This window comes from Jaculus jaculus, chromosome 5, assembly GCF_020740685.1.
Source record: "Jaculus jaculus isolate mJacJac1 chromosome 5, mJacJac1.mat.Y.cur, whole genome shotgun sequence".
In the NCBI taxonomy this organism is placed as follows: Eukaryota; Metazoa; Chordata; class Mammalia; order Rodentia; family Dipodidae; genus Jaculus; species Jaculus jaculus.
This window is the reverse complement of record NC_059106.1, coordinates 14,632,130-14,655,612: the sequence shown is the minus strand read 5'-3', so window position 1 is coordinate 14,655,612 and position 23,483 is coordinate 14,632,130. Positions and strand designations below refer to the sequence as shown.

The 23,483-nt window shown below is 39.7% G+C and overlaps 1 protein-coding gene across 8 annotated transcripts in view; it reads left to right on the top strand.

Moving 5' to 3' along the window:
- Positions 1-23,483, top strand: part of Znf438 (zinc finger protein 438) — a 125,656-nt gene that overhangs the window by 15,671 nt on the left and 86,502 nt on the right. The window lies entirely within an intron of this gene.

Genomic DNA, 23,483 nt, shown 5'->3' with positions numbered 1-23,483 from the left:
TTACTATTGAGTGTGTGATCTGAGAAAAAATTTCCTGAGTGCTATGGCCGGTAAAAGCCAAGCTCTGTCTTATTTCAGGCTGCCCTAGCAACAGAAATGTGACTGGGTGGCCTAGACATGTCTGGTCTCACAGTGGTGGAACATGTTGGAGGTTTGGGCTTCAGTAAGTGAATTTTTTTGAGACACAATTAAGTCCACAGCAGGCTGGACAATAAGCCTTGACTGAACTATAGCCCAGTGTTTGAAGATACTCTCCCAATGCCTTGGTCTCAGGGGGAGAGACACACCAGAGTTCACTCTACCAGCAGAAGAACATAGTGTGAGGGTGCCATCAAACACCAGAACTCCTTTTTAGCCACATGAGCTGGGTCTTCCAGACTCTAGACCTATGAGAAGATCCCAGTCATGGTTTCCTGTTTCTGTAGTCCAAGTAAATGCATAGCATTGTGATTGCCTTTGAAATTTTTGTTCATGCTGTACTTTTCCAAAAACAAAACAAAGCAAAATTCCATAAGCTAAGGTATTGTAGAGGATTCTAGAACCTAGAATAATTTAACTGCTATGACTAAGAATTACAGAAACAATATTATCAACAATAAAGGCAACTATGACAAAGTCCATAATAACCTTTATAATAAGTGATATTGATCAGCTGTTTACTGTGTGCAAGGCACTGTCCTAAGGGTTTTATAAATAGTACTTTATTCTGGTCCTCCAGCCCTCTGGGGTAAGTGCTGTCATCTACCACTCTTAGAAATGAAGCATTGGGAATCTGTCCTCTCCAGTCATACCACAAATGGGAGATAAAAATCTGCTTTCCGAGTAGTCCTTGCTCCCTGCACAACCTGTTGTAGACATCTAAAAGATACAAACCACACGTTGCTGCTGTACTCTTCAGTACAGTAGCACTTGGAGATGGTCCTTGGGAGAAGAATTTGGTTCCAGTGAAGGCTCCAGAGTAGAACCCTCATGGTGGGATGAGTCGCCTTATAACACAGGACAGCAGAGAGGTGGCTTTTGTTCTTTGCCTGCCATGCCATGACACAGGGAGAAAGAGACCACTTCAGGTCAGGAAAAAGACCCTGTCAAAAAGCCACACTGCTGGCACACTGACCTTAGGCTTCCAGCTTTGATAATCCAGTCAAGACATTTTCCAGGCCATCCAGTCACATTTTTCTTGTTGTGTCTCTCTGAACTTAACTACCATAGCATTCAGATTCCATAGTCAGTAGCAAATCAGGCCAGGAAGAATCCTATGAAGAAATAATGTTATGAAAGCTTAGAGACAAGATTAAGTATGTCAATATTAAGTTGAACTGCATTTTGGGGAAAGCAGTTTTGTAGTTACAGGCAGCTTCTAGATTGCAGAAGGTTAAGTAGCAAGCAGGAGGGCCGTAAATCCAGCGTCAACTCTCTTTTCAAGACCTCAGCTGGTCAAGAGAAAGGACAGGTAGGATAGTGGCAGAAGCAAGACATAGTCTAGGGGTGTGTGTGTGTGTGTGTGTGTGTGTGTGTGTGTGTTGATAGAGGTTAAGCACTTACGCACAGAACAGGGAAAGTTAGAATAGAGAAGTTGAAGATATAGAGGGATGAGTGGATAAATGACATTAGCTTCCCAAGAAGGCAGGTGGTTTGAGTGCCAGGACACTGGTTGAAGGTCAGCGGCAGGCAGGAAGAGGGTCACCCTTCCTCTCCACTGCCAGGAAGGAGGTGAGAATGCACGTGTGGTGTTGGTCAGGGAGCAAGGAAACTGAGAGAGCTGACCTAAGAACCTTTCTTTTGTTTCTTTAGAGGTGATGTCATTTGCTGAGTGAAGTGCAGGCAGTAAAGGAAGCTTGAAGAAAGTGGTGGACGTTTCAAATTGGTTATATGGGAAGTAAGAGGAGGAGCTGATTAGGAACTCGAGAAAGGGTTAATGAACAGCAGTAAAGAGGGCTTTCTGAGACGGGAGGCTGTGTATTGACAAGTTCCCATTTCTTATGCTTGGGGCTTTCTATAGTAGTAATTTCTAGTCTGGGTCTGGAAGTTCCCTAGTAGGACCTTAGATGTATAGGAGAAGGACCAGCTTGCAGAAAGTTGGGAATTTAAGGCTAGAGATTAGGCAAAGCTGGCCAGTCAGTTCCAGGTCAAGTTGGACAAGAAATGGCGTTTAGAGCATACTTAATGCATGAGGAGAAAATAGATGGAGAACTACAGAAAAACTGAAGCTTACATAGAATTAAAGTCAGGTTTGGTTTACTCATTCATTTATTCAATAAGTTGTCATTAAGCATTTATCCCACAGACATTGTCTAGATGCTGTTGTACCTAGATTAAAGTACTTCTAGTGGGGAAGTGAACAAATTTTGTGTGTGCATGTGTGTGTGTGTGTGTGTGTGTGTGTCTATCTATTTCAAGTGATTAATGATACAAAGAAAAATGAAGAAGGGTAACAGATACAGTGACATAGATGCGGTTTTAAATAGTGCAGTCAGGGAAGAGGCTTAGAAGAGATGACCTATGAGCAGACACTTGAAGACAGCCAGGAAGACAGCAGTGCATGCTTAGGGAGCGTGTCCAGGGTCAGGAAACAGCTTGTCTGGGGAGTGTGCGAGGTAATCAGGGCTGCCAGCAGCATTTAGGATTTTATTGTGCCAAAGGAGTCATTGGAAGGTTTGAATCAGAAGAGCGACACGATCTGCCACACTTTTCTGAATACTCATACTTCCTGCTATTTTGAAAACTAATTGGCAGTGGAAATTAATGAACTTGGAGAGCCAGGAAGACTAGAAGAAGGCCATCAGCCTTCACAGTTGGGCCCTGGAGTTCAGACTTGAGCACTGAGTGCTCCTAGGTGAGGAAGGCGCTGCTTCTCCTTTCAGCAGACACACCCAGCCCACACAATAAGCTTTCTTCTCTGGACAGAGGCCTGACTAGGCCACGCCGCACCCTTTCCTGTTTTCGCTCTGCTCCTTACCCCTTTCATTATTCATTCTCCTATTTTGTCTTCACCTTGTCTTTCAGATCCAGTGTACACTGTTGTCTTCCTGGCTAGGATTTCCTCTAGATCAGCTTCTGGCCCTTTTATTCAGTCTTCAGAAAACCTACTTAGAAGCTCAGGGTGAGAACCAAGTGAAAGTGGGAGTGGGAAGCGCGGTGTGGTGCTCAGCGCAGTTGTCCTCTGACCCCTGTAGGAACTCCAGAAGACCCCCGAGCCTTCGCGTTCACAGAGGAAAAGGCTGGTGTAGAACTGCTGCCAACACTGCTTTTCTCACAGTAGGCATTGCTGTCTCCCAGCGTGGTCTTGACCCGTAGACACTGGCTTGCCAAGCAGTGGCAGTTCCTCCTCAGACTACAAAGCAGCTCCAGGGTGGGTGGCACTCGGGCCTTGAGCAGCTAGGCCTGGTGTACCTTCCCAAGAGCTGGGGGACCCACTCCCTGTTACCTGACTTACTGAATGTGCATGGGGACAATTAATATAGCTCTGATTATATGCCATGGGTTCTGTCTGCCCTTCACATCAAGTCCTTTTGTTTTTATAATCAAAGAAAATAGATGTAGTTTAAAAAGTAAGATTTATGAGGTTTTAAAGGGATGGGCCACTTAAAGTTAAACCTTTGTTTTTCTGGGGTTTGGTTGGTTCTTCTGCTCTGTAAGGAATACAGTGGTAGAAATTCCAAGAACTACATTTTTAGCTTCCCAGGTTCACACTTCTGTGTTTTTGTTGTTGTGTTTAAAGAACTATCGTGACATTTTCATTCACCTAGAGTAGGGCCGGTCCATCATCTAGGTTTGGAACTACTGGGCTTTTCTGGTTAAATATAAGAGCTTAAGTATTTTCCTCTTTTAGTTGTTGGATTTTGACAAATGTCATTAAAATAAGCAGTGTTGTATTATCAGAGGGATTTATAAGAACCAGATGATAGCTTAGACATTGGAGCAATCCTCCAAATGAAGCTGTCCTAGGTCACAAAGTAAGTTTGATGTTTTGGATTTTTAAAAGCTAGGCTATCACTTGCATCAAACGCTAATATTTCCATTGATAGTGGATTTCAGATGCTAAGGAATGAGATGTCAAGCTATTTTTTTTTAATACTTCTTTTATTTATTTGCAAGCAGACACACACACACACACACACACACACACACACACGAATCAAACCCAGATAATTAGGCATTGCAGGCAAGTGCCTTAACTACTGAGCCATCCCTCCAGCCTTGAGCTATGGGTTTTGTACAACATTGCTAAATGATAAAGCTAACCTGGGCTAGGTCTCCATCATGCTCATTGATGGCTTCTGAACCAACACCTTGTGTCACATGTCTGTGTTCTGATAGAGTGTGACACAGCTGTGGGAGTGACACTGTCTTATTAGAGAGTGATGCCTTCCTCAGTGTGCAGTCAGTGTTGCCATCAGTAGTTATTCTTTTTCAATAGCATGCCCAGGTGTCATTTCTATCTGCAAAATGTGTGTGAGAACATGTACTTTGTTAGCGCATGTTAGCGCACTAAGATTAGATAAGGTTAGGAGAGGAATGCTTGGGGACCCTGTATCAAATAGTGGTCAAAACAAATAGAAAATCCCTTGGTGATAATGGGCACAGTATCAGAACAGCTATTCCTCCACAGATTGACAGATTGATAGATAAGCATATGAACAGATACTTGGTACCATTAGTCATAAGGAGAAGCAAATCACAACTACCGAAGATGCCTTGTCTCATTCACTAGCTGTCTGTTATCAAAACCAGGTCATAACAGTTATTGGTAAGATTGTTATTGATAAGAAAAATTGGAACCTTTACACATTGCTGGTAAGAATTTAAAGTTAACAGTGGCTTTTAGAAACAGCTTGGCAGTTCTTGAAAGGTTAAAGCATAGTGTTACCTATTTCCTAGCAATTTTATTCCTAGACCACTACCCAAGATTAATAGAAACATACAACCACACAAAGTTGTGCATAAATGATCATAGTGATGTTATTCCTAACAACGAGATAGTATAGACCACCAGTCTGTGAATGGATAAACAGAATTATCATATACATGAGATGTTATCATATGCAATAGAAGCTTACTCAGTATTGGAAATTGGATTTCCAGTACTAAGTGTACTGGCGAATCGAACCTGAGACCCTAGGCTTTGTAGGCAGTTGTCTTAACCACTTAGCCATCTCTCCAGCCCTGATTCCACTTTTTGTAAGATGTCCAAGATAGGCCTATCTATAGGGATGGCAGGTAGGGTAATGAGCTGGTGGTTGGTAGGATGGAGGGTAGATATGGGGAATGGCTGCCACTGGGTAAGGAATTTCTTTTGGGGTTGATGAAAATGTTCTAAAAATATGACATGGCACAACTCTGAATAAACTAAAGCCATTATGATGTGTTCTGTAAAGGAGTATGTTTGTATTTGTGTACGAAAGGATTGTATATCAATCAGGCTGCTGGAAAAGCATACATGAGGTAATGTGTGGGATTGTACTTTGAGTTACTTGAGAAGATACTATTATTATTTTAGCGAAGCCTTTACATAATAGCTGGATGACTTAAACATTTTCCTTGCTAGCAGCCTGTGATTTTTATGCCATGACTCAACTTTATAAGGCTGTAACTCAGCAATATAAAATATTGAAAATGGTAAAACATAAAATGAAAACTGCTTGGTCTACTATTTCTATTTAATAGGATTTTCTGAACATTTAATTAGCAGTAAGTAGAATATGTCATTAAGAAACTAGGTTTTACAACCATAAAATGTTAGAGCTGGGACTTCAGTAGTCATCTTATTCTAGGTTTGCTCATTTCATTCTTTGAAAGAACTGAGTTCCATAGAGGGTAAGATACTTTAGGTCACAGAGTACAGTAAATTCTAGAACTGGATCAGTGTTTCTGTTGACTACTTGTTTTGGGGGGGTGGCTGTTACAGTTTTAGAACCAAGAATATCATTAGCAGCTGCTTTGTTCTAGGCACTCTATTGTGCACTTTGCATTATCTTGACATATCAACAGGAACATGACAACATGAGGATAGTGTATTACACCTATGTGTTACCTTGTATTGCTTCTGTAAAACAAAACACAAACATTGTGGTTTATATAACACAGTTTTATTATCTTATACTTCTGGGATCAGAAACTCAAATTGATTCTCACCAAGTATTTATAGGGCCGCATTTTTTCCCCTGAAAAGTGAATTTTGTCATTGTAGCTTCTGTAGTCAGCCTATATTCTTTGGTTTATAGCCTCCTTCCATTTTCAAAGCCAACAATGGCTGGTCTCACAGTGATACCTCTCTAGCCTTGATTTTTTTCTGCCTGTCTTTTCTGTTTTAAGGACCCCTGTGATTACTTTAGACCACGTGGAAGACCCAGGGTTCTTTCCGTATTTTAAAGCCTGTTGACTAACAACTTCTGTACCATCTGCATCCTTTTTTTTTTTTTTTTAACCTTTTTATCTTGTAGATGTTATGTGTTTCTGGCATGTGTGAATGTATATATGTGTATTCAAGTGTGTGCTTTCACATGTATGTGTGAGTATATGTGTGAATTTGCATGTAGCGATCAGAAGTTGATGTTGAATGTCTTCTATGATTCTTCACCTTATGTTTTGAGACAGGGTCTCTCATTGAATCTACAGCTCACTCATTTGTTGAGGCTAGCTATCCTGGGATCTGTGGGTTGGTGGGTGTGAGTGTCACTTCCTAGGACTAGGTTAATGGGCGCACTCTGCCATGTTGGGCTTTAAGATGGGTTCTAGCATCTGAACTCATGTTTTCATGCTTTTGTGTCAAGTGTTTTACCAACTGAGCCATCTCCCCAGTTCACTGCATCTGTAATTATCTCTTGCCTTGTAACATAGCACAGAGTAGATGGATATTCTTCAAGGGGTAAACAATATTTTTTGTGATTTTTTTTTTTTTATAAGAAGTTTGTACTCCTAGACCTTCTCTCCCCTGCTCCAGTTCTGCTGAGGGTCTTCTTCTGTGGTGTTCTCTGTGGAGACCAAGAGGCCCTGTCAGCCTCTGGGTGGATCTCATGTCTAGTCTGTGGGCAGTTGGTTACCTACGTCAGCTGTGTGCCACTATTGCATAAGTGTGCACTTCTTGCTTGACTGGTTCATTATGTAACTGGCAGGATCTCCTGTTTATTCAGTCTGTTAGCTACCATTATTCTCCAGCTGCTTTCATAGCACTTTACAACATTACAAGGGCTAAAAGTGAACAATACTTTATCTTTAATTCATTGATTAGATGAGATCAATATCCATTAACTGTCCAAGGTCACCACATTAGTAAATGAAAAGTTGGTATTTTAGTCCATCATTATTAGATACACACACACACACACACACACACACACACACACACATATATGTGGAAAAGATAACATTACTGTGCAATTTATATATATAATATATATTAATATATAATGCATATAATATATGCATATTATTATACTATTATATGTATATGCACATATATAATAATGTATACAATATTAATATATATATAATACATATATATAAACTTTACAGTAATGTTATCTTTTCCACAGAGGCTTTTTTGGGTCATTTTATGGAAAAGTAAATAGAATGATAAGCAGTGTCCAAATAGTAAATATCTTTTGAAATCTTTGGAAAACAACCTTCTTTGGTAGTTACCATAGATCAATTCATACATTCCATAGATCAGGCTAAAAATGGATTGAAATGCATTGAAGTGTCTTCTCTTATAAAAATCCTTTCATATAAACAAGTACAGGGGCTGTAGATATGGCTTAGCACTTAAATCAATTGCGTGGAAAGCCCAAGAACCAAGGTTCGATTCCCCAGTACCCACATAAGCCAGATGCACAACGTGGCACTCATGTTGGACTTTGTTTGAAGTGGCTAGAAGTCCTGGCACAACCATTCTCTCTGTGTTTGCCTCTTTCTCTCAAAATAAAAGAAAGAAAATATGTAAATAAACAAATACAAGTACTCATAAATCTTAGATTAAAATTATATATAGTAGGGCTGGAGAGATGGCTTAGCGGTTAAGCACTTGCCTGTGAAGCCTAAGGACTCCGGTTCGAGGCTCGGTTCCCCAAGTCCCACGTTAGCCAGATGCACAAGGGGGCGCACGCGTCTTGGAGTTCGTTTGCAGAGGCTGGAAGCCCTGGCGCGCCCATTCTCTCTCTCCCCCTCTATCTGTCTTTCTCTCTGTGTCTGTCGCTCTCAAATAAATAAATAAATAATTTAAAAAAATTAAAAAAAAATTATATATAGTAAACAAAATGAATCCCTCACACATGGCACTTAGTAAGAGATTGACAAAAGTCATTACTGTACAACATGGTAAAGGCTATGACAGGGAAGGCATGTGTAAGGGAGCACCCCCAAAGCAACAAGTGACTCAGTATGGTGACATGCACAGTGTTCCCCAGGAGATTGCTTTTCAGCTGAGACCAGAAAGCTGAGTAGAGGTCACCTGTCTCAACCAGAAGGGGAGGGCATTCAGCACTGTCTTAGAGGAGAGAAGGCCCTGTAGTCTGGAGAAATTCATTGTGGCTGACCATAGATGGGGTGCAAACATGGACTAAGTCCATTTCTAGGTGCTGTCGACTGGAAAGGAAGAAGAGAGGCTGCAGAGAAAAAAAAATAGTATTCTTCCTTGATGTGGTTCAAACAATGGCCTTGAAGGTATGATTTTACAAAGCTCTGGTGGACTGGCCTAGGAATGGAATGACTCATAGTTACATTGTTTCTATAGGAAACATGGTTTAGACTTCAAAAGCTATCTTACCATCTAAATTTCAAAAACTATTTTGGGATTGCTTAGATAAACACTAATTCTAGTGGTTTCTTTTTTGTTTTGTTATTTGTGCTAAAAATTGTACTTTTCTGGTGTTTTTGGGAGTACAGTGTTGCTTTTTCCACTTTGATAGGAATCAAAAATACCATTCCGTAGATGGGGGTAAAATTTCCTTTACTAGATTTAGAAAATATATGCCAGTATTAAAGAAATTATTTGGTTTATAAAGTACTTGTTCTTCAAAATTAACATCCCCTTGGTAAACCTTATTGTGGTATATGATGTATTATGAAAGTCTGAAAAAATGAAGCTAACATGAAAGTTGTTAATATAGAAAGTTTGAGATGTGTATGGTTCTCTGTTGAAGTCAGGGGACTGTAGAAAACCAGCAGCAAAATAACGAGGTGCTCTTCCCCTCCTCGCTCATGAGCATCTGCCTATCAGCATCAACATTAGAAATAAGAAGGAGTTGTTAAGGCTTGGTTCTTATAGAATAGTTTATATGAACTTGATTTTGCTTAATGAATTAAACCTAGGCTGAAACTCTCAAATCCCCATATCTGCAACACACAAAGTTAATTTCATCCATACTCATTTCAGAAAGAGGCTATTTCTGTGTCCGTTTGAATGTTAAAAGACTTTGGTAACACATTTGGTTACCTCATAACTGTAAACTGTACGTTTAGAGGTGGTTCATGCACCAACTAGGTGTCACCTTCTCTATTCCACACCCTCAATGAGTTATTTGCCTTTTTTCCTATTTCCCACCTTTTCTGGAGATGCCAGCTTCTGCTCTAAGAATTTCATCTTTATATTAAAATCCTCAAGAGTTTAAGAAGAGAGGGTTTCTTTCATGTTTTTTTCCAAGTCGGAAGATATTTACTATTTGATATCATTGGCCAAACTTGCATCTCATCCTCATTTCTAAGTTGCAAGGAATATAAAGTCCTGTGTTTGGCTTAGACTAGTTAAAACTCATGGTCTTCCACATCTCCCAGGTGAACAAAAGTATTCTGTTACCCTGGTACATTATGAGGCCCTTGTAAAAATTATTTGTTTATTTATCTTTGCATGGGCTCTTACGCCCTTTTAATCACTTGCAGACTTTGTTCAGGAAATTGCTTTTGCTTTAATTTCAATCTCTTTATTCTTTTTCTTCAGGATTACTGAAATACAACTTGACAGACATATCTCCATGTCCTCCCTCTCCTTTATTGCTTAGATTCTCTGCAACCTGGATTAGGCTCTTCGGAGCATCCCAATCATAAAACTCTGTTTTTATATATTCTCCCCCTTTTGTTGGGGTTGGTGGTTTTGAGACATGGTTTTATACTAACTTAGTGTTTGTTCTGTAGCCCAGGCTGGCCTTGGATTTGAGCCTCCAGAGTGTTGAGGTTTGTCACCAGCAGGGGTCATCTAATTGGCTTGTCCTTTGGCAGTTTCTTTTGTTTTCATTGATTTCTTTTTTTTTTTTTTTCTCTCTCTCTGTAGTTTCTGTTTCATTTGTTTGTACTTTACTCTGCTGTTTCCTTCCTTCTTCCTGCTCAGAGTTATTTTCTCTTTCTAGGTTCTGTCTTCTTTTGGTAGATTAGATTATTGATTGGGGACTTTTACAGTTTCCTTCATATTCCTGGCAGGAAGCACCTGACCAGAAACAGCTGATGGGAGGAAAGTTGTTTATTTTGGCTTACAGTGTGGAGGGGAGGAAGCTCCATGATGGCAGGAGCAGAGGCTGGCCATCATCTCTGCCACAGCAAGTGGAAAATAGCATCAGGAGAGTGAGCCAAGCTCAAGCAAAGGGGTGCTGGCTGTACCATTCCTAGGCGGACATTCAGTAACATCCCTCCTCCAGCAAGGCTCCACCTCCATGTCCCAATTTCCCATCAGTTGGGCATCATATATTCAAAACACATGAGTTTATGGGGGACCCTTAATTCAAACCACTACATTCTACCCATAGCTCTTGTGGGTAATTATCCGTGATATAAAATGCAATGCATTTAGTCTAATGTTAAGAGTCCCGTGGTTTTTCAATCCTAACACTCTTCAGAAATCCCCGTAATCCAAGGTCTCTTCTCCTCCCCCCGTTAGCCTGTTAACTGTTAGCCTGTAAAACCAAAATAGCATAGACATACACACTGCAAAACATGGCATTGAGTATCACAAGGAAAGATTGAACCAGTGTAAGATCTAAAACAAGTATGGCAAATACCAAAACCTATAGCTCCAATTCCAATATTTCTAACCATTGACAAAGTCTGGAGTTTGAATCCCATTCTTGGGCTGCTTATGGCCTGGAGAAAAAGCACCTTATTTTTTTAAATTTAAGCCTTTATTATAGCTATAAATTTCCTTCTAAGTACCACTTTCTTTAATTGCGTCCATATACATGGATAAGTCTGTTATGTATTAATTTTTACTCTTTACAAGATATTGTCTAATTTTCTTTATGATTCCTTATTTAACCCATTGGTTACTTGAAAGTATATTGTTTTATTTGAAAATTTTCCAAAATTCTTTCCTGTTGCATCCCACTGCTTTCAGAGAACATTCTTACACAATTTTAATCTCTTTAAATTAATGACAGTTGTTTTGGGCCCAACACATTATCTGTTGTAAAGAATGCTTCAGTGTCCTAAGGACTAATTGTGGCAATTTGACTATTGTTTTACCATTACTTTTCCATAGTTCTCTTGTCTTTTTCCCTTTTTTTTAATCATATTATGTTGGATATCTTCTAGTGTAACATCTTAATTCCTATATTACTTTAAAGTGATAATATGTGGAATTATTTTCTGGCTGGTTACTCTTGTGTTACTCAGTCATTGCTCAATTTATGCTAGTAATTTGTTCCAGGACCTCTCAGGGGTTCTGGATGCTGTAGATACACCAACACATTATATAAAATGTGCAGTGTTAGTCATAATCTGTGCACAGACACCTGTATCTAAATAATATTTAGATTATATTATAATGTCTGATACAACACAAATACTATATAATTACCCCACCTTTTTGTATTGTTGGGGAAGTAGTAACCAGAAAAATACAACTACACTTTTTTAAAACAGCCACAACCTTTTTCCCCATTTTCAGTCATCGGTTGTATATGAGTGTGTAATCGAGGTAGAGAGGGCTTATAGACATCTTATGAGAGTCTAACTTTTATTTGTATTAACTTGTAGCAAATTATAATTCCCTCCTCTCTATATAACTCCATTTCACCCCCTATGTTGTGAATATTAATATCTACATATATGGGAGTTTCTATATCATTATGAGTTTTACTTTCTATCATCTCTTACAAATGAGCTGCAAGGAGAAGCAGCATGTCCATATTTATGTTACAGTTATGTTTGTCTTTCTGTATTCATTCACTTGACTCCTGTGGATTGAATTAACAATATAACTTTGCATACATTTGGTCTGTGTACTTACTTATTAAGTATATAATAGTGAATACTAATAGCCCAACAACCAAAGTACCTCTAAAGGTATGACTTCTTTTTGCACATGCATATGTAGTGTGGTAGTGGAGGTAGTGGTGTGTGTGTGTGTGTGTGTGTGTGTGTGTGTGTGTTTGTATGATGTTTGCATGTGCATGTACCTATGAGGTGCCCTGCGTGCTATTATGGAGTGAGCTTGCTTGGGGTGGCCGGAAGGGAATGTTAGAGTCCCCTTTGATTACTTTTCCGCCTGTTCTTACTTGAGCTTGGAGTCTCTTATTGATCCAGAGCTAGCCTCCCTCCTCATATCCCTAGAGACCTGGTGATTCTCCAGTTTCTGCTCCCCACTGGACTGGGTTAACAGATATGTGACCATGCCCAGCTGTTTATGTGGTTCTGGGGACCAACCTCCAAAAGGTCTCTCAGGTCTCAGGCCTTCCTGCTTGCACAGGAAGTGCTATAACTCCTGAGCAATTTCTCTATCCTTTACGTCATGACTTAATGTTAAGTAGAAGACCTTAGATCTGAAAGACATAGACCCTAACATGATCATTTTTTTTTTTGAGACTTTGCAACACAGCCATTTTTATTACACATAGACAAAATTCTCTCAGATTCTGTATTTTACTGTTTCTTTTTAGGATTGTAATTTTGATTTTGAAAAGAAAATTTAATATAACTGTCTTTGACAAATATATCCATCACATATAGATATGTGTCACATATAGATAACTTTGAACATATAGAGATAATGTATTTAAATGTGTTTATTAAGCACATTTCTGATAAAAACCGTGGCAGTTAATCTAGTGGAAAAGACTTTTAATTGTACATTGCAGATGTATAAGGAACATAAAGTACTTTTTATTATCTCTTGTAATCCAGAACTGTTAAAATGAAATAGAATTAAATAATTCTCTTTTTTTAGAAGCAGTTTTGAAAGAAAATCATTACCAAAACCTATGTATCTAATGTTAAATTTTATAACTTGAAACTTTTATGGCTCCACTCTATTGCCTTATATAAACAAGTAGCATTTTATGGTATTAATAAATATTGAATAGACCCAATGATAACACAATAACATTTTAACAAGGTTTAAGAACTTAAAAATACTTAAGTTGATGAGTATGTACTTATCATACATTTTGATGAATAATCAGAAATACTCCCTTTCATACCTTTTAAGTTGGCATACTAAACTATATATGAAAACAAAATAATAAATAATGTTATCATGAAATGAAAATTTGAAGTGGCCACAAGTTTTCTTATTGAGAATGTATGTATGTGTAATACATACCTATATACATATATACACACACGCACACACACATGTTTAATGTACATATACGTGTATGTTAAATTTGGAATTCCAAAGCTGTCTCTTTTTTGATTAAAACAATATATAAAAAAACAAACTTTGACACATATGAAATAATTAAATAAAATCTGGGTATACCCCAAGAAAAGAATCAGGTAGAAAGTTGACATCCTCCTGTTTTCATCTTGTCTTTTGAAAATATTTTATTTTTATTTATTTGAGAGAGAGAAGGAAGGAGGAAGGGAAAGAGAGAGAGAGAGAATATGAATGGGCACACCAGGGTCTCCAGCTACTCCAGATAAACTCCAGCCACATGTGCCACCTTGTGCATCTGGATTACGTGGGTCCTGGCGAATTTTTGCATACAAGTGTCTTAACTGCTAAACCATCTCTCTAGCCCACTCCTTCTATTTTTGAGATGTAAGACAAGCTTGGTGAAAGAAAAGACCAAAAGGTGAGAAAGTGGCCATGTAGACCTAAAGCAATAGCTTTACCTATTTGTGGGGAAATAGCAGAGGGGAGATGTTCTTATAGATGGAAATGTTTTCCTCAACATTATTGTAGACAGAGATTTTTACTCTTCTAATTTATATTGATGCCAACCTATATTTCCCATGCTTATTTGTATATCTAAAAAAGAAAAAAAGAAGAAGAAATGAAAGAAGCACAGTATTGACCTGGGATGTTTTCTATACTCTTGACTTCCCAACCTATACTAGCCAACTTTGGCCTATCCTTATTCTCTGGGTTAGATGTTACCAACCTGGTCCTACTTTTCCTAAATAGGTTGCATTCATCTGTTCCCTTTTTCTGGGTTGGGTATCACCAGCCTATACTCCATTTTCCTGAAAAGATTTTGCTGTCTTCACCCATATAGCCATTTACATTGGTCCTTGATAATTTCCCAACCATGGGTGACTAATTCCTTCAGACATTCCTGGAGACCACTACATACACCTCACTGAGTCACTTTATAGCAGTCAAAGACACACATGCATACAGCATGTGGGTTAACTTTGCAAAATACACATGGAATCTAAATTTACCTATTTTGGCCTTGAAATTGTAAAGGTTCCTTCCTCAGAATACCATCTACTGAGGATCCAGGACTACAGAAAATCTCACAAGGAGGGAAGCTAGCCAGTAATATAGCACTGAGGAAAAGGTTGTTAGGGTTCCCTTTAATAGAGGGTGTACAGCAGACTGGCCTAGGGTCAGGAAAGAGTAACCAAGTAGCCTTTCATTATGTGCTTCAGCTCCAGAAGGTGCTGCTATCATTAGTAGCTCCCCCTGTGTCCCATTGTCTCCTGGAGACAGGGCATCTAGTGGCACAGGCCTTACAATGATCCCCCCAAAAGCCACTATGCCCTGTGACCCAGAAATGTCTGTGGATGTCTAGGGCATGTAAATCTTTGGTGCCAATAGCACTCATTAAATACTATTTAGTTTTTTGGCCAGAAAAATGGAAGCAAAGAAAAACAAAGATGACGTGCAAGCCAAAAATAACAGCTGATCAGAAACCACAGTTAGGGAGACTTCCCAACATGTTTCAGATGGCTCCTGGACATGACCCCCAAATGTCAAGTAGACAAGACTTCACACTGTCACACTCAACAACCAGAAGAGTTACTTCAGTCTTTTAGGGACCTCAGCTCAGGCTAAACACAAGATTTGTATCTTCAATACAGAACAATTACAGGAAGAATTGGAATAAAGCAGAGTTGAAAATTTTATCAAAGATGTTTTAATAAGGCTTAACACAAGGGTTAGGAGAAAGAAGGGTGCTCAAAAAGAGAAAAAACATACCTGGAAACATGGCCTCCTCTGGTGTTGCAATTAAGAATTAAGCATTAGCCATGTGTACCATTTTGTTAACTCTCAGGTTACATCCTAAAGGTTGCTAAGAATAAACTTGTTTCCCCTCCCCTTTTTTTGTTAAGTGAGATTATAGGATGTTTCTGGAGTTGCCACGGGTAGGATTGTAATCTGATATGGTAAAACCAGGAGCCACTGAGGTTGCTCAAGGTTTAGCTCATGTCCTTCCCCATGGTTTTCTTGTGAGATCCCTAGAAACTTAGTTTTACAGTTAGCAGAGAGACAAAGTCCTTAAACAGTTGTTAACAGGGTGTGGTGGTTTGATTCAGGTTTCTCCATAAACTTACGTGTTCTGAATGCTAGGTCCCCAGTTGATGGACATCTGGGAATTAATGCCTCTTGGAGGCAATGTATTGTTGGGGGTAGGCCTATGAGTGTTAATAGCCAGGTTCCCTTTGCTAGTGTTTGGCACACCCTCCTGTTGCTATTATATACCTCTTGTTGGCCAGGGTGTGGTGTCCACCCTCTGCTCATGCCATCATTTTCCCTGCCATCATTGAATTTCCCTTCGAGTGTGTAAGCCAAAATAAACCTTTTTCCCATAAGCTGCTCTTGAATGGGAGATTTATGCCAGCAATGCAAACCTGAATGCAACAGTAAAGTTGATACCCAAGGAGTGGAATTGCTGCTTGAAACTTGACTATGTGGCTTTGGCTTTTTGGAGCTGATTTTCAAGAGGAATGTGGATGGATTTGAAACCTTGGGCTTTGAGAAGCCTTGCAGTGCTGTATGTACAACTTGATGGACTATTCTGGTCAGAGTTGAAAGACCTAAAAGTAGTAAGGACTATGGACTGTAAGGTTTCGTTTGTGAGGGTGAGAAAGAGCTTTGCCTGGACTGGGCTAGAAGCAGGTTGTGTGAGAGGCTTGCTGTTATACCCATGTCCTGAGAGTTTGTGCAAGGTTGTATTTCATAGAAATTGACTGGTGTGAGCAGAGGGATATGGCACAGAAAAAAAAATGAAATTTTTGGGCTGAAACTTCTGTCTGTTCAGCTGCAATTCTATGAGGGATTACAACCATTGAGCTGAAGGAATGTCCTGTTCTTCAAAGTCTGCTTTTTTCACCCCCTGGATTAACAGGTTGGCACCTCGCCTGGTATTGTGAGGTATGAGAAATCTAGGAAGGAAAGGGTCATTGAATTTTCAGCATGGTCTGGTGTTTCGAAAATGGCCACGGGCAGTGTGAAACAGGTCTGCTAAGGATTGCCTGGAGACCTGATGGAGCCATGAGGATGAACTGTGGGTTACAGTGGAGACCCAGTGGAGATGCCAGGATCAGGATATGGCTGGTAAGGAGAGCTGCCACCCCAGATGAAGTTGTCTAGGACTGTGAGTAGCCGAGCTGGAGGGGTGGAATTGGAACTCCAGAGACTTGCTGCTGGTTTGAGTTATCCAATTTGGTGTCTTGTCACTCTAGTCAGTGAAGTGGCTGAACTTGAAGTTTAATGTTTGCCCTACTTATATCTTGTATAGGTTGAATGCTTCTTTGCTATGTCCAATGCCATCTTTTTCAGTGTGTTTATTCTGTGCCATTATGGGGTTTTTTTGGAGGGTATTTTATCTTTTAGTATTATGGCTCAGTTGAAAGGCCATGGACTATGGGGATGTTTGAACATCATTGGGATTGATTAAAAACTATGGCAACATTTTAAAGTTGGACTGAATGCATTGCATTTTACATCATGGGTGATTATCAGTTTATGGGGGCCAGGAACTGAATGTGGTGGTTTGACTCAGGTGTCCCCCATAAACTTAGGTGTTCTGAATGTAGGTCCCCAGCTGATGGAGATTTGGGAATTAGCACCTCCTGGAGACAGTGTATTGTTGGGGGAGGGATTATGGATATTACTGTCAGTGTCCCTTTGCCAGTGTTTGGCACACTTTCCTGTTGCTATTGTCTACCTGATATTGGTAAGGAGTGATGTCCACCCTTTGCTCATGTCATCATTTTCTCTTGCCATCATCTGCCCGAGTGTGTAAGCTAAAATAAACCTTTTTCCCACAAGCTGCTCTTGGTTGGATGACTTCTGCCAGCAATGTGAACCTGACTGCAACACTGGGCTAGAATTGTCATTTTTCTGCTGGCAGGAAACATGGCCCAGACTTGTGGGTTGGATGCTCCTCTCCCTTCTCATGTCCCCAAAAGTTGCCCCATCTTTCTTTCCTACCTCAGCAGTATGGGGCTTTTTGACTTTGAGGCCTTCTGCTTCAGTTTCCTTTCCTCTGGACAGACTTGTACCACAGCAGAAGAACTTGGACAAGGGCAGTGACTCATTTCTTACAAAGTTGCACCACTGCCTTATTCAGGGCTTTTGAACGCAAGGGTATTCATTACCTAGTGTGGAGCCTGTGTTTTCTTGTCACTTGGGATTGATAGGGATTCCCAGTCCATTGCACCCTATTTAGAGCTTTTGGCTAGAAAAAGGGAGCTCTTGTCCTCTCAACAGCCTGCCCAGACTACCCTAAAGGGTTGAGGAACATGAGAAATATGGTGGCTTGCCTTCTCGGGGTGAAGATACTATCACAAACAGGCTGAGAGGATGAGCCTTGTGTTCTTGGCTGTACCTGCGTGGACTAGAGTTACTGAAGCTGCTTTATAGTCTGAGCTGGAAGGGTGAGGGAGGTGAGCAGGGAGCACACAGTGTCACCAACCTGCCCTTCATGGAGATCTCATAGGTTCTTTTGAGTTATAATTTATCCACTTGTTATATGCCTTGAAGACTTTCCAAAACTATCACATGTTCATTTCAAATAACTTTTTGCATTTAAACTGTTGGAAGAGAGAGTAGTTCTGTGGCACTACTCATTCCACAAGTCAGACTCTTGGTTTTGCTATTTAAAAAGAATTGCTAAATTTAATGTTTCTTTTAGTCTACCTGATAGTTGATAGGTTCCTAATGGAGTCTTCTTATCTCTACTTTCCATGTAATTTACTAGTTTGAAGAACCTGGATTTTTTTTTTTTTTTTTTTTTTTGGTGTGTGTGTGTGCACGGGGGGTGGTGTATGTACAGATGTGTGCAGATTCACACGTTCTTTGCACATGCTTGTGGAGGTCAGAAAAGAATGCCGTGTGTCCTCTAGCATGGCTCTGCTGTCTTGTTTCCTTGAGCTGAAGTCTCTTACAGAACCTGGAGCTGCCACTTGCGGTCACACTGGAGGGCCAGCAAGCCCCAGGGCTTCTCCTGTCTCTGCCCCTCACAGGACTTGGGCTATAGGGATGCTTGGCCACACCTAGCTTTTTACGTGGGTGCTGGTAGGGTAAATCAGGCTCTCATATTTAAGTAGCCAGCACTTTTACTTGTTGAGTCATCTCCCTAGCCCATGTACCTGGGACGTTTAGCCTATAGATTTTGGTACATTTTCAGTTTGAAGTGTTTGTATTTACACTGTAGACCACCGTGTTTCTTTAACCTGTACTCTGACAGCTACTCAGAAGCAGAATCACACTGAGGTTGCAGCCCATTGGTGGGAGTGTATGTAGAAGTTAGCTACGTAGAGTATCCTCACATCACCCATGGACTCATTCACACAGATAATGGAATCCCAAGTCTGAAGCGGGGCCTGAGGATTCACATTGTTGACAGGTACCTGAGTAACACCAAGAATGCTGATCTAGAGAAGAGTCGTATGCTCTTAGCAGCCATTTGTGCTCACTATTACATTCATTCATCCAAGAAAGAGAAGTGCTTTGATTCTTCAGTGCTTTCAGTTCTTTCTTTGTAATGGAATGTTTTATAGTGACACTGCCCTTATCTACTCTAGTTCATAATGATCAAGTTCACAAAGTAGGATAAATTATTATTTACTTTCATTTTTCCCCTTAACATTAGTATTATGGTAATAAACTAATTCTCTACCATCTCTTGAAAGTGACCACTTTTAACAGTGTATTATTATTAAATATTAGTATTAAGTATTTTGGTGAGTTTGACCCATTTCAGGTCTTGTCTTATTTTCAGGCTCAGATTATTCCATCTGTTGCCGTAGGGGCCTCAGGTTGGCTCCTAAGGCCTAGATCAGCCACTTCTTTCAGAATGTTTGTCCAAAGGTAATTTTGGATTGGTCAGTCCTTGTTTCTAGATTCTCCCTGTAGGTGAATCATAAGTCACACAGGTTCGTGTTGATACTTGAATTTTCATCTGAGATTACATACATTTACATCTTCCATTTGTAACTCTTCTGTACCAAGAGTCTTGGTTTTCAAGGATCTACCTAATTGTAGAATTAGGAAATGCCATTATTTTTTATTGACTCATATCATATTGCCCAGGTAGAGTCTCAGGTGGCAGCACTCATCCTACTGAAAACTTTCAGATCCAGTTTCAAACATATTCTTGCCATCTCAGCACTGGGTTTGAGCGCTGGAGGAAGCTCCCGCTGCCTGCTTTCCCAGCTGTGCTCTGCAGCGTGCTCACTTGCTCCCTGCTTGCTGAAAAGCAGGCAGGGTTAAAGTTGTGACGGCTGTGGAATCTGAGGTTCTGTTTTGGAGGGTGTTTCTTTGTATGTGTGTTTTAATTTGTTTGTTAGATTTTACAAGTAATGCTAATGAATTTGACTGTATGCTCTCTGAAATAGAACTCTTTCTCTTATCAGGAAGAACTTTTCTCTGGTGGCCTCTCCATCCTTAGTGTGCCTTCTGAGCGTGTGAGTCAGGAAGACTGGCGAGACCGACACGTCGATAGTGAGGGTGTGGGAGGAGGGCGTGCGTGCTCTGGGAAATAGGCTCACGTGACTGCAGCCTAGTTGAGGAGGCTGGACACAGGCTGGGTTTGTTACAGTCTTCAGGAAACAGCCTTTTATAGGAAGGTCTTTACCTTGTTGGACTAGGCCTGCCATCTTGAGGAGAGTAATATACTTTATTTCGGGAAGATACTCTCAGGCAACATCTGGATTAGTGCTGACTAAGCAGCTGGGATCCAAGCCTCGCTGTCCTGCAAGAAACCATCTTTCTGCCTCAGCCTCCCGAGTGCTGGGATTGTAGGAACATGTCGCCATACTCAGATGATTACTTTGTTTCTTAACGTTAAATATAGTTACATCTATATTTTTCTTGGAAAAATACATTTTTTAAAACATAGTTGTATTTTTAATCATTTCATTAAATTTTAATGTTTTTCAAAGTTGTGTTTTATGGTTGTTAAATTTGAAGTTGTTGCTTTTCAGGTTACTTTTCTAATGATAATTAAAATTTTAGGTGATAAGGTACCTGGCAAATTCAAAGCAGGTTCTACTAAGCTGAGATTATGGTAATTTGTTTTTTTAAAAAAAAACAATTCAGCATACAGAATATTCCAGCCCATATCTCATGTAGATACTATCCTTTTTATTCAGTCTAGAGTATTTTTACTCAGCAGAATTTTAAAAAATTTTTTGTTCGTTTTTATTTATTTATTTGAGAGTGACAGAGAGAGAAAGAGGCAGATAGAGAGAGAATGGGCACACCAGGATCTCCATCCAGCCACTGCATATGAACTCCAGATGCATGCACCACTTTGTGCATCTGGCTTATATGGGTCCTGGGGAATCGAGCCTCGAACTGGGGTCCTTAGGCTTCGCAGGCAAGTGCCATAAACTAAGCCATCTCTCCAGCCCTCAACAGAATTTTTACAAGACAAAGCTCATCGTGTAAGTTGTTCTATTTTACAAGTTTTGACATTGTTGCTGTATTTTTATACTGCTAATTTATAGGCATTTTCAAGCTGATTTCATCCTGCTGCATAATAAAATTTTTATTTAAGTAAGAAGATATATTCCCCCTAAAAACTGAATAACAACACATCATAGGCTATGACTTTGGGACTTAAACAATAAGTGGTGGCAGATGAAGCATCAGAAGCCTTCTTCCTGCTTGCAGATCTTACTACAGAGAGATTAGGAAGTAAAGGGAAGGAGCAAGAGAGTGAATATGACTGTGAACATGACCTAACCCCAAATCACCCCTCAAAGACCCCAGCCCCAGATCTCCTCACAGTGCCAGTTAGGACTTCAGCAGAAGAATTGTGTGGGAGACAGCTGGATAACACATAGTTATTTGTAACTGATGAACAAAATGAAACCAAGATTTAGAATGAATGTATGATTGAAAATTGTTGCTCTTGATGACTTAGCAAAGGGGGTATTGAAAGATTCAAAGAATTTTAAGAATGAAAGCATTGCATTATGGGGAAGTACTTTGTTTCGTTCATCATTGGCTCCATCACAGAATGCTCTAATTCTTAACTATGTGTGTCTGTAAGTATTTGTAAATTTGGATTGGTAGGATATCACACCTTAGGTTGGGACAATTGTGAAATATATTTGCTGCCATTTTGATTGATGGTGGTTTTATCAGTTTGTATGGACACAGTTGTGGATAATTTATGAATCATAACCTAGTCCAAATTTGCTTCTGTTCTATAGTTGTTTTAGCTCAGTAAGAATATTGTTTTTCTTAAGTGTGTGTTTGCCATCTATATTTCTTTCTCTGAGAACTGTGTGTCTAGTTCTTTGCCATATTTTGTGAGTGGGCTGAGAAAATTATTGTCATCCATAATCATCAGGGAAATGCAAATTAAAACAACTATGAGATTCCACCTTATCCCAGTAAGGATAGCAAACATTAAAAAATCAAATGAAAATAAGTGCTGGTGAGGATGTGGAGAAATAGGAACCCTCATGCACTGTTGGTGGGAATGTAAGAGTTATAATCACATTGGAAAGCAATATGGAAACTCCTAAAAAAGCTGTCTATAGAGTTACCAACAGACCCAGTTATTCCCTTACTGAGCATGTACCGTAAAACCTCCATTATCAAGCTGCCACTAATCGTGGCCTACAAGAGGGCCTATACCTATTAAATTCTCTCTAAAAAACAAAGGTTACCCCATTCATCTGGTACTAACTTCACTTTCTATTGGAGAATTTGCTTCTTCTTCTCAGTTGGATACAGATTCTAAGGAGAGAACCAGCCCATCACACCTCAAAAGGGCCACAGTTGAAACCAAGAACAATTGGGGAAGCAAGCAAGAACTTTCTTGGTGAACCTGGTACCAGCACAAGGGTGAAAGAGATAGATGCAGAGAACAGTCAACTCCTACCAATTCAGACATCCAGAGACACAGGGGATCCCAAGACATCATCACTAAAGCAGACCTAAAATGAATCCAACATGACTCAGGGAAATTTGTGGAAGAGGGGCCGGAAAGGTGTTAGAGCCACATGTTGGGTCTTGATACACAGAGACAGTTCCTCCTATCCATAACTGATGGCTAACCCTACAATGCACGACCCATATACTCAACAAGAAGGGTCTCTATGGAGGGGGGAGGACAGGGAGGAGGCTAACAATGGTACCAACTTGACTGTATTCATTGAGTACAAAACTAATAAAATTTTTTTTTTAAATCTACAATATGATCAAAAGGCTATTAATGTTCTGAGGGAAATGAAGAGTATGCCTAAGTAAAGAATATTCTGGCATAAAAAAAGAAAATAGCATTACCTTAAAAAAAAAGAATATTGTGGGCTGGAGAGATGGCTTAGCAGTTAAACACTTGCCTGTGAAGCCTAAGGACCCCAGTTCAAGGCTCAATTCCCCAGGACCCATACTAGCCAGATGCACAAGGGGGTGCACATATCTGGAGTTCATTTGCAGCGGCTGGTAGCCATGTCGTGCCCATTCTGTCTCCCTCTGCCTCTTTCTCTCTCTATGTCACTCTCAAATAAATAAATTAAAATGAACCAAAAAAGTTTAAAAAAAAAGAATATTGTACTTGATGCCATGCTCCACCAAAATTTATAACTTTATTGTAAAAAATAAATACAGTTGATTTTATTATTTACATGTTTTTTGAATTTAATATTCATTAAATATATCCATAATACTGCAATCCATATTTGTGGAATTTTTGGTGGCACAGAGTAATGAGAAAGTTTGGATTACAAGATGCATAGATTCCCAGATGTCCTCCTCTTAGGTCTTCTGCTATAAACCAGTATCCCTATTGTGATTTAGCCATTATCAGAATTAACTGATTTTCTATTACTTATATCTTCTGACCCTAGTAGAAAACTAACTTCATTAAACT